Source organism: Hippopotamus amphibius, chromosome 12 (genome assembly GCF_030028045.1).
Source record: "Hippopotamus amphibius kiboko isolate mHipAmp2 chromosome 12, mHipAmp2.hap2, whole genome shotgun sequence".
NCBI classification, from domain to species: domain Eukaryota; kingdom Metazoa; phylum Chordata; class Mammalia; order Artiodactyla; family Hippopotamidae; genus Hippopotamus; species Hippopotamus amphibius.
In genome coordinates, this window is record NC_080197.1 from 82,484,339 (window position 1) to 82,499,692 (window position 15,354).

Consider the following 15,354-nt stretch of genomic DNA (forward strand, 5'->3'; position numbering starts at 1 on the left):
CAGGGAAGAAACCTAAATGTTGATCAACAGAGAAATGGATAAAGAAGATGTGGTATATATATACAATGGAATATTACTCAGCCGCACAGAAAAAGAATGAGATAATGTTATTTGCATCATCATGGATGGACCTAGAGATCGTCATATTGAGTAAACTAAGTCAGAAAGAAAACAGCAAATATCATAGGATGTCACTTCTATGTGGAATCTAAAAAAGTGGTTGAAATAAACTTATTTAGAAAACAGAAATAGTCACAGATGTAAAAAACAAACTTATGGTTACCGGGGGGGGAGGGGGTTAGAGGTAAAGTAGGAGATTGGGATTTACATATACACACTGCTTTGTATAAAATAGATAACTAACAACGACCTATTGTATAACACAGGGACCTCTACTTAATAATTTTAATTACCTATATGGCAAAATAATCCAAAACAGAGTGGATATATGTACATGTGTAACTAATACACTTTACTGCACAGCAGAAACTAACACAAAATTGTAAATCAACTATACTCCAATAAAAAAATTTAATTAAAAAAATTTTAAGTGGCTTGATTATTGTGTCCGTTCTTCAACCCAAAATACTGGTTCAATAAAATTGCTTTTGTGTTTTTATTAAATGTGTACACATACAAACTTAAAAAAGTCAAAAATTCTGAAACTTCATTAATGAAAATTAGTAGACTCTTGCTTCATTCCTCAACTATTCTGTTTTTTTTCTTTAAGAACTTTTATTGAGATACAATTGACATACAATAAACTGCATATATTTAAAGTATATGCTTTGAATTTTTTCTTATTAGTAATGTATATATGGCAATTCCAATCTCTCAGTTCATCCCCTCCCCAACCCCTCTGCTTTCCCCACTTGGTTGGTGTCCATCTGTTTGTTCTCTACATCTGTGTCTCTATTTCCGCCTTGCAAACCTGTTGATTTGTACCATTTATCTATATGCCGCATATATGCATTAAAGTACGATATTTGTTTTATTCTTTCTGACTCACTTCAGTCTGTATGACAGTCTCTATATCCATCCATGTCTCTACAAATGTCCCAGTTTCGTTCCTTTTTATAGCTGAGTAATATTCCATTGTGTATATGTACCACATCTTCTTTATCCATTTACCTGTTGATGGACGTTTAGGTTGCTTCCATGTCCTGGCTATTGTAAATAGTGCTGCAGTGAACATTGGAATGCATGTGTCTTTCTGAATTATGGTGTTCTCTGGGTGTATGCCGAGTAGTGGGATTGCTGGGTCATATGGTAGTTCTATTTTTAGTTTTGCAAGGAACCTCCATACTGTTCTCCACAGTGGCTGTATCAATTTACATTCCCACCAACAGTGCAAGAGAGTTTCCTTTTCTCTACACCCTCTCCAGCATTTACTGTTTGTCAATTTTCTGATGATGCCCATTCTAACCGGTGCGAGATGATACCTCATTGTAGTTTTGATTTGCGTTTCTCTAATAATTAGTGATGTTGAGCAGCTTTTCATGTCCCTCTTGGCAATCCGTATTTCTTCCTTGGAGAAATGCCTGTTTAGGTCTTCTGCCCATTTTTGGATGAGGTTGTTTGCGTTTTTGATATTGAGCTCCATGAACTGTTTATATATTTTGGAGATTAATCCTTTGTCTGTTGATTCATTTGCAAATATTTTCTTGCATTCTGAGGGTTGTCTTTTTGTCTTGCTTATCGTTTCCTTTGCTGTGCAAAAGCTTATGTTTCATTAGGTCCAACTTATTTATTTTTGTTTTTATTTCCATTACTCTAGGAGGTGGATCAAAAAAGATCTTTCTGTGATTTATGTCAAAGAGTGTTCGTCCTATGTTTTCCTCTAGTTTTATAGTGTCTGAGCTTACATTTAGGTCTTCAATTCATTTTGAGTTTATTTTTGTGTATGGTGTTTGCGAATGTTCTAATTTCATTCTTTTACGTGCAGCTGTCCAGTTTTCCCAACACCACTCATGGAAGAGGCTGCTTTTCTCCATTACATATCCTTGGCTCCTTTGTCACAGATTAGTAGACCATAGTTTATCTCTGGGCTTTCTATCCTGTTCCATTGATCTACATTTCTATTTTTGTGCCAGTACCATATTGTCTTGATTACTGTAGCTCTGTAGTATAGTCTGAAGTCAGGGATCTGATTCCTCCAGCTCCGTTTTTTTCCCTCAAGATTGGTTTGGCTATTTGGGGTCTTTTGTGTTTCCATACAAATTTTAGGATTTTTTCTTCTAGTTCTCTAAAAAATGACATTGGTAATTTGATACAGATTGCATTGAATGTGTAGATTGCTTTAGGTAGTATAGTCATTTTCACAAGGTTGATTCTTCCAGTCCAAGAACATGGTATGTCCCTCCATCTCTTTATGTTATCTTTGATTTCTTTCATTAGTGTCTTATAGTTTTCTGAGTAAAGGCCTTTTACCTCCTTAGTTAGGTTTATTCCTAGGTATTTTATTCTTTTTGTTGCAATGGTGAATGGGATTGTTTCCTTAATTTCTCTTTCTGATCTTTCATTGTTGATGTATAGAAATGCAAGAGATTTCTGTGTGTTAATTTTGTATCCTGCAACTTTACCAAATTCATTGATGAGCTTGAGTAGTTTTCTGGTGACATCTTTAGAATTTTCTATATATGGTATCATGTCATCTGCGAACACTGAAAGTTTTATTTCTTCCTTTCCAATTTGGATTACTTTTATTGCTTTTCCTTCTCTGATTGCTGTGGCAAAGATTTCCAAAACTATGTTGAAGAGTAGTGGCAAGAGTGGACATTCTTGTCTTGTTCCAGATCTTAGAAGGAATGCTTTCAGTTTTTCCCCATTGAGAATGTTTGCTGTGGGTTTGTTATATATGGCCTTTATTATGTTGAGGTAGCTTCCCTTTTTGCCCACCTTCTGGAGAGTTTTTAGCATAAATGGGTGTTGAATTCTGTCAAGAGCTTTTTCTGCATCTATTGAGATGATTAAGTGGATTTTACCCTTCAAATTGTCAATATGGTGTATCACAGTGATTGATTTGCGTATATTGAAGAATCCTTGCATTCCAGGGATAAACCCCACTTGATCATGGTGTACGATCCTTTTAATGTGTTGTTGGATTCTGTTGGCTAGTATTTTGGTGAGGATTTTTGCATCTAAATTCATCAGTGATATTGGTCTGTAATATTCGTTTTTTGTAGTATCTTTGTCTGGTTTTGGTATCAGGGGGATGGTGGCTTCATAAAATGAGTTTGGGAGTGTTCCTTCCTCTGAAATTTTTTGGAAGAGGTTGAGAAGGATGGGTGTTAGCTCTTCTCTAAATGTTTGAAAAAATTCACCTGTGAATCCATCTGGTCATGGACTTTTGTTTGTTGGGAGATTTTTAATCACAGTTTCAATTTCATTACTTTTGATTGGTCTGTTCATATTTTCTATGTCTTCCTGATTCAGTCTTGGAAGCTTATACCCTTCTAAAAATCTGTCCATTTCATCCAGGTTGTCCATTTTATTAGCATATAATTGCTTTTAGTAGTCTCTTATGGTGCTTTTCTTTCTGCAGTGTCTGTTGTAACTTCTCCTGTTTCATTTCTAAGTTTATTGATTTGAGTCCTCTCCCTCTTTTTCTTGATAAGTCTTGCTAGAGGTTTATCCATTTTATTTATCTTCTCAAAGAACCAGCTTTTAGTTTTATTGATTTTTGCTATTTTCTTTGTCTCTATTTCATTTATTTCTGTTCTGATCTTTATGATTTCTCTCTGTCTACTCACTTTGGGTGTTGTTTGCTCTTCTTTCTCTAGTTTCTTTAGGTGTAAGGTTAGATTGTTTATTTGGGGTTTTTCTTGTTTCTTGAGGTAGGATTGTATCGCTATAAACTTCTCTCTTAGAACTGCCTTTGCTGCGTCCCATAGGTTTTGGATCATTGTGTTTTCATTGTCATTTGTCTCTAGGTATTTTTGGATTTCCTCCTTGATTTCTTCAGTGATCTGTTGGTTATTTAGTATCATATTGTTTAGCCTCCATGTGTTTGTGTTTTTTACAGTTTCTTTCCTGTAATTGATTTCTAATCTCATAGCATTGTGGTCAGAAAAGATGCTTGATACAATTTCAATTTTCTTGAATTTACCAAGGCTTGATTTATGACCCAAAATGTGATCTGTCCTGGAAAATGTCCCATGTGCACTTGAGAAGAATGTGTAATCTGCTGTTTTTGGATGTAATGTCCTATAGATATCTATTCAATCCAGTTGATATATTGTGTCATTTAAAGTTTGTGTTTCCTTATTAATTTTCTGTCTGGATGATATGTCCATTGGTGTAAGTGGGGTGTTAAAGTCCTCCACTATGATTGTGTTACTGTTGATTTCCTTTTTCACAGTTGTTAGCATTTGCCTTATGTATTGAGATGCTCCTATATTGGGTGTATATATATTTATAATTGTTATCTCTTCTTCTTGGATTGATCCCTTGATCTTTATGCAGTGTCCTCTCTTGTCCCTTGTAACATTTTTTATTTTAAAGTCTATTTTATCTGATATGAGTATTGCTACTCCAGCTTTCTTTTGATTTCCATTTGCATGGAATAACTTTTTCCATCCCCTCACTTTCCATCTGTATGTGTCCCTAGGTCTGAAGTGGGTCTCTTGTAGACAGCATATATATGGGTCTTGGTTTTGTATCCATTCAACCAGCCTGTGTCTTTTGGTTGGGGCATTTAGTCCACTTACATTCAAGGTGATTATCAATATGTATCTTCCTATTACCATTTTCTTAATTGTTTTGGGTTTGTTTTTGTAGGTCCTTTTCTTCTCTTCTGTTTCCTGCTTAGAGAAGTTCCTTTAGCACTTGTAGTAATGCTGGTTTGGTGGTGCTGAATTCTCTTGGCTGTTGCTTGCCTGTAAAGCTTTTGATTTCTCCATCGAATCTCAATGAGATCCTGGCTGGGTAGAGTATTCTTGGTTGGAGGTTCTTCTCGGTCATCACTTTAAATATATCGTGCCACTCCCTTCTGGCTTGCAGATTTTCTGCTGAGAAATCAGCTGTTAACCTGATGGGAGTTCCCTTGTATGTTATTTGTCGTTTTTCCCTTGTTGCTTTTAATAACTTTTCTCTCTCTTTAATTTTTGTCAATTTGACTACTATATGTCTTGGTGTGTTTCTCCTTGGGTTTATCCTGCCTGGGACTCTCTGCACTTCCTGGACTTGGGTAGCTATATCCTTTCCCATGTTAGGAAAGTTTTCAACTATAATCTCTCCAGTATTTTCTCAGGTCCTTTCTCTCTCTCTTCTCCTTCTGGGACCCCTATAATGCGAATGTTGGTGCATTTGACATTGTCCCAGAGGCCTCTTAGGCTGTCTTCAGTTCTTTTCATGCTTTTCTCTTTATTCTTTTCCACATCAGTGATTATCACCATTCTGTCTTCCAGGTCACTTATTCGTCCTTCTGCCTCAGTTAATCTGCTATTGGTTCCTTCTAGTGTATTGTTCATTTCAGTTATTGTGTTGCATATCTCTGTTTGTTTGTTCTTTACTTCTTCTAGGTCTTTGGTAAACTTTTCTTGCAACTTTTAGATCTTTGCATCCAATCTTTTTTCAAAGTCCTGGATCATCTTCACCATCATTATTCTGAATTCTTTTTGCAGAAGAGTGCCTATCTCCTCTTCATCTAGTTGTTTTTCTGGTGTTTTATCTTGTCCCTTCGTCTGGTACAAAGTCTTTTGCCTTTTCATTTTCTCTGTCTTTATGTGGCTGTGATTTTCAGTTCCACAAGATGAAATACTCTGCTGATACTGCTTGAATCTGCTGTCTGCCCTCTTGTGGAGGAAGCTGTCAAGGGGCTTGTGGGTGCTTCCTGATGGGAGGGACTGATGGTGGGTTGGTCTGGGTAGGTGGAGCTCAGTAAAACTTTAATCTGATTTGGTGGGTGGAGCTCAGTGACACTTTAATCTGCTTGTCTGCCAATAGGTGGGGCTGTGTTCCCACCCTGGTGGTCGTTTGGCATGAGGCGACCCAGCCCTGGGGCTTACAGGTCTTTGGTGGATCTAATGGTGGACTCTGGAAGGGCTCACGCCAATGAGCACTTCTCAGAACCCTTGCTGCCAGTGCCCCTGTCTCCTCAGTGAGCCACAGCTGCCCCCCACCTCTGCAGGCAACCCTCCAACACCAGCAGGTAGGTCTGCTTCAGGCTCCTATGGGGTCACTGCTCCTTCCCCCTGGGTCCTGGGGAGCACACTTGTTTGTGTGCCCTCCAACAGTGGAGTCTCCTTTTCCCCCAGTCCTGTGGAGGTCCTGCAATCAAATCCTGCTGGCTTTCAAAGTCTGATTCCCTGGGGTTTCCTCCTCCCGTTGCTGGACCCCCAAGTTAGGAAGCCTTTTGTGGGGCTCAGAACCCTCAGGACTTCTGCGGTATAACTGTTCTCCAGCTTGTGAGTCACCCACCCAGCACTTATGGGATTTGATTTTAACGTGATTGTGCCCCTCCTACCATCAGTGCGGCTTCTCCTTTGTCTCTGGATGTGGGGTGGTTTTTTTTGGTGAGTTCCAGTGTCTTTCTGTCGATGGTTGTTCAGAAGTTAGTTGTAATTCCAGTGCTCTTGCAAGAGGGAGTGAACTCATGTCCTCCTACTCTGCCATCTTGATTCTTCTCTCTGTATATTTTTTAATTAACACAAATGGCTCAATGGCAACAATAGTAGGAATGTATATAAACACATAATCAGAATTGTACCATGCAAATTACTTCTTTGTCCAAATTTAACAATCATACATACCAAAATATCCCAAGACGCACCGTAAAGAAATTACAAAGTTCACATTAAAAACCATTAGGTGACGCACGAACCTCCTAGATAGCTTCCTCCACAAGAGGGCAGACAGCTGTATCAAGCAGTATCAGCAGAATTTCGTCTTGTGGAACTGAAAACCATGGCCATAGAAAGACAGAGAAAATGAAAAAGCACAGGACTTTGTACCAGATGAAGGGATGGGATAAACCCCCAGAAAAACAACTAAATGAAGTGCAGATAGGCACCCTTCCAGAAAAAGAATTCAGATTAATGATGGTCAAGATGATCCAGGACTTTGAAAAAAGATTGGATGCAAAGACTGAAAAGTTTACCAAAGACCTAGAAGAATTAAAGAGCAAACAGAGATATGCAACACAATAACTGAAATGAAAAATACACTAGAAGGAACCAATAGCAGATTAACTGAGGCAGAAGGTCGAATAAGTGATCTGGAATACAGAATGGTGAAAATCACTGATGCCGAAAAGAATAAAGATAAAAGAATGAAAAGAATTGAAAACAGCCTAAGAGGCCTCTGGGACAACGTTAAACACAACAACATTCGCATTATAGGGGTCCCAGAAGGAGAAGAGAGAGAGAAAGGACCCAAGAAAATATTGGAAGAGATTCTAGTTGAAAACTTCCCTAATATGGGAAAGGTAATAGCTACCCAAGTCCAGGAAGTGCAGAGAGTCCCAGGCAGGATAAACCCAAGGAGAAATATGCCAAGACATATAGTAGTCAAACTGACAAAAATTAAAGACAGAAAAGTTATTAAAAGCAACAAGGGAAAAATGACAACATACAAGGGAACTCCCATCAGGTTAACAGCTGATTTCTCAGCAGAAAATCTGCAAGCCAGAAGGGAGTGGCACAATATATTTTGTTTTGTTTTATTTTATTTTATTTTATTTTTTTAAAATTTTATTTATTTATGTATTTATTATTTTTTGGGGGTACACCAAGTTCAATCATCTGTTTTTATACACATATCCCCGTATTCTCTCCCTCCCTCGACTTCCCCCCCACCCTCCCTCCAGTCCTCCCCACCCTCCCCATCCCAGTCCTCTAAGGCATCTTCCATCCTGGAGTTGAACTCCCTTTGTTATACAATATATTTTAAAGTGATGAAAGCAAAGAACCTACAACCAAGAATACTCTTCCCAGCAAGGATCTCATTCAGATTTGAGGCAGAAATCAAAAGCTTTACAGACAAGCAACAGCTAAGAGATTTCAGCACCACCAAACCAGCCCTACAACAAATGCTAAAGGAACTTCTCTAAGCGGGAAACATAAGAGAAGAAAAGGACCTACAGAAACAAAAACAAAACAATTAAAAAAATGGTAATAGGAACATACATCTCAATAATTACCTTGAATGTAAATGGACTAAATGCCCCAACCAAAAGACACAGACTGGCTGAATGGATACAAAACCAAGACCCATATATATGCTGTCTACAAGAGACCCACTTCAGACCTAGGGACACATATAGACTGAAAGTGAGGGGATGGAAAAAGTTATTCCATGCAAATGGAAATCAAAAGAAAGCTGGAGTAGCAATACTCATATCAGATAAAACAGACTTTAAAATAAAAGATGTTACAAGAGACAAGAAAGGACATTACATAAAGATCAAGGGACCAATCCAAGAAGAGGAGATAATTATAAATATATATGTACCCAATATAGGAGCATCTCAATACATAAGGCAAATGCTAACAACTATGAAAGAGGAAATGCAAGGCAGAAATAGAGACACAGGTGTAGAGAACAAACATATGGACACCAATTGGGGAAAGCGGGGAGGGTTGGGGGGGGACATGAATTGGGAGATTGGGATACCAAATTTTACACTCTAAATATATGTTGTTTATTGTCTGTTAACTCTATCTCAATAAAAGTTCTTAAAAAAATAGTTTAGTTGCCCAAAGGATGATTAAGTTTTAATCAGATGCGGTGCACTTATTTGGACATGCATAACTCTCAGGAAACCTTGATGTTATACAATCATTAGCAGAAAATAAACATTTGTACAACATTAAAAAAAAAATTAGATGTCAGGCCTATGAATGTAATCATGTTTAGTTCTATTAGATATTGTGAAAATCAGATACATTTTAAAGGAAAAGTTTTTGAGTTTGAAATTATCACTGTATTCCTTAGATCCTCTTTCACCATTTTCCCTAGATGAAAATTTAAGAGGTTAGAAAAAGAGGTTAATATTTAACACAAAATAGAACAAAAATCAATTAAAATATGATCTTTAAATTTTAAACATACCAATTCTTTTCATCGTTCTGAGTCCTCAGTCCATCTGCCAAAAATACATAAAATTTCCAACATCTTTTTTTAAGAATATATGTACAGTTATTAATTCTGACAAGAATCATCTCTGTTTCAGCATTTTACTCTTTTATCATCATGCTGGTCAGAGCAGACTGATATTCCATTTGTCTCTGAGTGGATCTCACTCCACCCCTCAATCTATGCTTGTTTTTTCTTAACTATTTACGGCAACTTTATAGATGTAAGTGCTTTGTAATTGGAGCTTTTTTTCAGATTTCTTGATACATGTATTAACTTTTCCCATTACAGCAATTTGCTTATTAGTATTTTGAATACATTTCTAAGTTTTACCCACTAAGCCATACAAAGTTACTCAACACTTGATCCCATGGAGTATTTATGTTTTCTGTGCCTTGATGGAAAATATCTAAAGATTATGATGAAATCTCAGGAGGTGATGAGATTCACAGAAACAATTCCCAAAGGATCAAAAATTTATATGTTACACACGAGTTTTCTCCAGACACTAATTATTTTTAAAGATAAAATTATACATCTCAAAAAAATAAACAAAACAAAACTGCATTAAGGATGTCTCCAGAAAATTCAGCGTTGATTTCCCTAGTATATGTTTGCTCTCCCACACACACATTTTGAAATCCCAAATATATAGATAAGGATTTGGAAACAGAAAAGAAAATATTATTTTAATTGGTAATTAAAAGTGACTATATAAGATGGAGAACTTAGCCTGTCAGAGAAAAAAGTGTACCTCAGGCGAAATGCACCAGTGTTAATTCTCCAGATGTATATGCCACTTCATGTCCTATATGACCTCAGTTTCTTTTCTGAAAGCTGTCTTTTCTCCAAATAGTTTTTCTGATATTTTCTATTGGGTCTCAAAATGATCTTTCATAACTAAGCATTCTCTACTTTTTCTATATTTAATGAATATTATCTATGCATATAGCTAGCCTTCCTTGCAACTTACTGTGGCCATGTGACTAAAGTCTATCCAAAAGATGTAAATGAAGATACCTTATTCAATTTCAATGGCTTATCTTCTGATGAAAGTGGTTACTCCCCGTCCTCCTCTTTACTCCCTGTCCTCCTCTTTACTCCCTCTCTCTACTGAAAAGCAGATGTGATGGCCAGTCATTTGCAGCCACGAGTATGAGTGATGACAGTAGGAACGGTGAATAAACAGGATAGAACACGTCCAGGATCCTGACACCATTGTAGGTCACACCAGTATAGAAACACAATGATTTTATGGAAGAGTTTCAACACACCAAGCCTAATGTTTACCTAGATTACAATAAATTATTTTTTCTTTAAACAGCTCTCATATTTGTCAATTATTATCCAAATACCAATTATTTTTCGTTTCTTAGCTCCTTAATGAGTATATTGAAACTGAGCAGAACCCTGTGGGGCCCCTGGGCCCAAAAGCCTTTCTTTGTGCCCCATTTCTTGTTTTTATGGAATAGGCTTCATTCAGCCTCCATGACCTTCCCTGATCTCCAAATGGCAGGTTCAAACAGTTGTTATTCAGGGAAGGGAGGGGAGGTGGAGACAAGGGAGGAGCATGGTGCAGTGTCCTGGTTCCTCCTTTGAGCTCTTCTGCAGAATTAAACCCCCACCAAATGGAAGATGTTAGCTATTTGATGAAGCATTCTTCATTCCAGAGAGACAGTCTCAGTTCCATAACCTTGAGACCCACAGAAGCCCACCATGAGACCACCTGACCCCAAATGACCTCTAGATTGAAGGAATGTGGGCCCTGCAAGTACCATGAACCCTATCAGCAAACAAGTCCCTTGACTGTAAGACTCCTTACAGATCCCCCAGTGTTGGGACACACAGTTTTGAGGGCATTATCCTGTTGTGGCCCCCTTTGCCTGGGAAAGCAATAAAGCTATTCTTTTCTACTTTACCCAAACTCTGTCTCTGAGTTGCAATTTGGTGCTGGTGTACAGAGGCTGATTCTTGGTATCAATATTATCTAATTATTTAAACATTATGTGTTAACTATATGTAGCTCTCTTGAGTCTGTTTCTATTTCTGTTATTTTCATTACTTTGGGTCATTTGAAGCTCCTCTGTTACGCATGTAAATTTTTTTCTCTATACTCAAAACTGTATGCAAGTGTTAAAGGCTCTGGATGATGAGTTATTCCTACAAATACAACTTAATGTGTTGTGGCACATAGGCAGAGGCAGACAACCTTGATCAAAACAAGGAATGAGTTTATTCAAATGTGTTTTTCACGCTTTTTGTGAAATGATGAATTCCTTGTGTTTATTCTTAGGGTATAAGACTTCAGTGCTCTGAACTAAAAGCTTATTTATTTACACAGACGCTTTGTACTTAGCAAATCATAAATGGCAACATTTTGTGTTCAGGCACTAGGAGACAGCATAAATTTCTTGTAAAATGCTTAATCCGTTAGCCGCATTACACTTTATACTTGAAGTTTCCATTGCTTGCGGATTAAAATTGGTCAAATGTGCTCAGGAAAAAAATTAGTCTTTAGTTGCTTTTTTACACAGGTTCTTTTTTCTCCAAGAAAAGTCTTGGTTACAATTCTAGGGAAGGATTCCAATCTGACTGGGGAGTGCTGGTGCTGAATAGAACATAGCCTTTGGAATCAAACAAATGAATCTGAATTTTATCTCCCTTACTAACAATATGATCCTGGATAATTTACTGCAACTTGTTGAAGTTCATTTTTTCCACAAGATAAAATAAGGATAATTTATGTTACAGGACGGTTTGTTCTGGTTTGTTTTGATTTTAAAAATTCAGATAGTACATATAGGTACCTAGGATGATGACAGGCATAGAAACAGTAGTTCTTATTAATTACCTAAATAATATTAAATGATATTTTCTAGCCTACTTTTGTACAGGAGACTGCTATTAGGGATTAGGAATGGAAGTCTTATCCTTAAATAAACAGTGTCTGTGACCAATATCCCTGTGTCACTGTCCTTAGTATCACCTGCAATAGCTGTAGAAATTGGGGTGCTCAGGGTTTAGAATTTTATGGTACCAGTTCCAGTAAACATTACATAAAGGAGTAAGAATATGCATAGAATTAAGGCATGTTTAGTTTTCTCTTTTTCGCTAATCTGCTAAAATGAGTCTTTTTTTTTCTTAGAGGAATCACATAAGGGAGTCTATGCACCCCCTTTCATTCTTTTTTTTACTTTTTTAAAATTTTTTTGGGGGTACACCAAGTTCAATCATCTGTTTTTATACACATATCCCTGTATTCCCTCCCTCCCTCGACTCCCCCCCACCCTCCCCGTCCCAGTCCTCTAAGGCAGTTTATAGTTTATAGCTATTACTTTTGAAAATGTAACAAAAGGACATGGATAAGTTAATCAAATGTGTCAAGTAAATCAGGAGATAGTTGAAAACAATTATGTAAATTGGAACATTAACCATGTCATACACCTTCTCTCTAACTTTTCCTCAGCTAATTCTTATTATAAAGTATTTATCATGTATATTTATAAATACACACTGTAATAGATAAGGAATTTAAAACCATGACTCCGATGACATTATCACACACTACATATTTTAAAATTACGAACCCTTTAAAAATGCCACTTTGCTGTTTGATGAGATTAACATCTATCTGAAGTCTACATGTTTCACTTGATGGATATGTCTCTTAATTGTTTAAAAAATCTAGACTAATATCCTGTAGCATCTTCTTGTCTGTGCTTTTGGTTTGTTGAAATAATTGGGTTAACACAGAATATGCCATTGTCTTCACTGAGGGGCCGGATCCTTATGATGCTATTTAACATGATCATCTGTCCCGCATGTCCTATAAAACGGCAGTTACATATACACATCTGATTTTTTTAATGGTTTTAAAATATACTTCAATTTTACCAGAAGCCTCTTTATTAAGCTTTACCCACTTGTGATCACACTCTTATTGCTTGGTACAATTAAATAAACTGATTTGATTTCCTGGTTTCTGTTGACTATTTTTTATTTACAACTGAATACTGCTTCTAAAGAGAGGGACTCATGTGCTCTATTTTGTTGGTATTTTCCTAGTAGTGTATGCTAGATAAATGCAATAATATAAATGAATTAATGATTAACATTACTCTTTTCACCCAATAGTTATATTATACTTTCAGATTAGCCTTAAAGCATCTCAAAAGAAACTGTTTTTGTTATATTATATTATTAATTACATAAATATGTTATTATGTGGAACCTAAGGAGCCCCATTAGTTCCAGGATGAATAGGGAATAGCTGGTAAAGTGTCAAATGTGATCTCTCTAAACTGCATTTTATTCTTAATCAAAGGGACCTAGATTTAGTACACACATATGATTCAATATTAACTATACAGAATAAAATGTAACAGAAACATTATATATTGTACATTTATTACACTAGCATAGTGTGAGTGATTTTTTTAAATATCAAGACAAAAAATGACATTGATATTTTAATCTTAACTTGCCCCTTTTCATATCTTTACTTAAAAACAATAGAAAATTTGTAGATCGACATAAAGCCAGGAATAAACAAAATCCCAGAGAAACCATATCATATCATTGTTTTGAACTTATTAAGTTTTTATACCAAATCAAATGAGAACCAAATTTACTGAATATTATAGAAATGCTTTACAGTCTCCATGAAATAACACATAAAGTTGATTAAAATAACCTTTCAAATATTCGCTACACTTAAATGAAAGTAGAAGAGTGGAAGAGGTCAAATTTGAGAATGTTTATAAAGGAACACAAAAACAAAGTTTTGATATTTTGAAAGGGAAAATATGATTGAGAAAAAACAGCTAATATAAACACCACGACACTTCAGAAAGAAGGCAAAGGACAAATATGAGATACTGCAATAGGGAAATTGGGACCCAATCCAAGTATTTACTTCTTTGCCATTTTCCTTAATTATTAATTTCGCTTATAAATCTCATCATGATTTTACCTGAATAAAGACTTTAAAACTTTGTATCAAGTTTTTAAATGCTTGCTTCACCTGCTGGTTCCGTAGAGTATAAATAAAGGGGTTCAAAAGTGGAGCAACAGAGGTATTGAGAACTGCAACTCCCTTCATTAAGGAAATCCTCTGTTTGACTGAGGGTTTCATGTACATAAAGATGCAGCTGCCATATGAGAGGGAGATGACAATCATGTGAGAAGAACAAGTGGAAAAAGCCTTTTTTCTCTGGTTGGCAGAAGGAAGTCTTAAAATTGTCAGGGCAATATATGTGTACGATAGAATCACTAGTACCAAAGTGACCAGGAGAGTCACCAAAGCTAAGATGAAACTCATCATTTCCAACAAATGTGTATCTGTGCAGGAGATTTGCAGGAGAGGAGCCGTGTCACAGTAGAAATGATCAATGATATTGGAGTTACAGAAATCCAGGCTTAAGCCTAAAAGGAGTCCTGGAAAAATGATGAGGAAGCCAGCCACCCAAGAGCTAAGGACCAGCTGGATGCAGATTTTGCTGCTCATGATGGCTGTATAATGCAGGGGCTTACAGATGGCAACATACCGATCCTAGGACATGGCAGCCAGGAGATAAAATTCAGATGCACCAAGAAGGAAGGCAAAAAATAACTGAGCTGCACAGCAGTTATAAGAAATGGTTTTGTCACCAGTTGCCATGCTAACAAGCAATTTGGGAATACAGACTGTTGTATAAGAAATTTCTAAAAAGGAAAAATTTCGAAGAAGGAAATACATAGGGGTCTTGAGATGAGAATCCAGCAAAGTGAGGGTAATGATAATCAAGTTGCCCGAGATGCTCAACAAGTAGGTGAGAAGCAGGAAGACAAACAGCACGATCTTCAAATTTGGGTCCTCTGTCAATCCTACTAAGATAAACACTGTCACTGTTGTACGGTTTTCCATTGTTGCCTCTTGATCTGCTTCTGCTCTGCTAAAAATATTGAGAAAAATTATGTAAAGGGACTGGTAAAACATGAAGATAACAATGTCAAAATATTAGTAACTGCTAAAGGAGCACTTTTTGGATACGATTAGTGGAAGATAAACTAGTGAAAGATGTTACTTTTCTTTGGAAAAAAAAGCAAATATATTGTACAAATCTGGTGAAATAAAAGAGGATTTTCTGTCATCTTTATATTCTGGTTTGTTTATATTGATGGTAAGGAAATGAAGAGATGAACATGCATGTGAAAAATTTTTCTCAATAGGTAAGGGTGAAAATGTTATATTACTTACACTCAGCCTGACTGATGACCACATAAATATTATTGCCTCTA

At 36.5% G+C, this 15,354-nt stretch overlaps 1 pseudogene; it reads right to left on the bottom strand.

Moving 5' to 3' along the window:
- Nucleotides 1-9,377: 9,377 nt before the first annotated feature.
- Nucleotides 9,378-14,980, bottom strand: LOC130833209 (olfactory receptor 6C76-like; annotated as a pseudogene).
- Nucleotides 14,981-15,354: the final 374 nt, after the last annotated feature.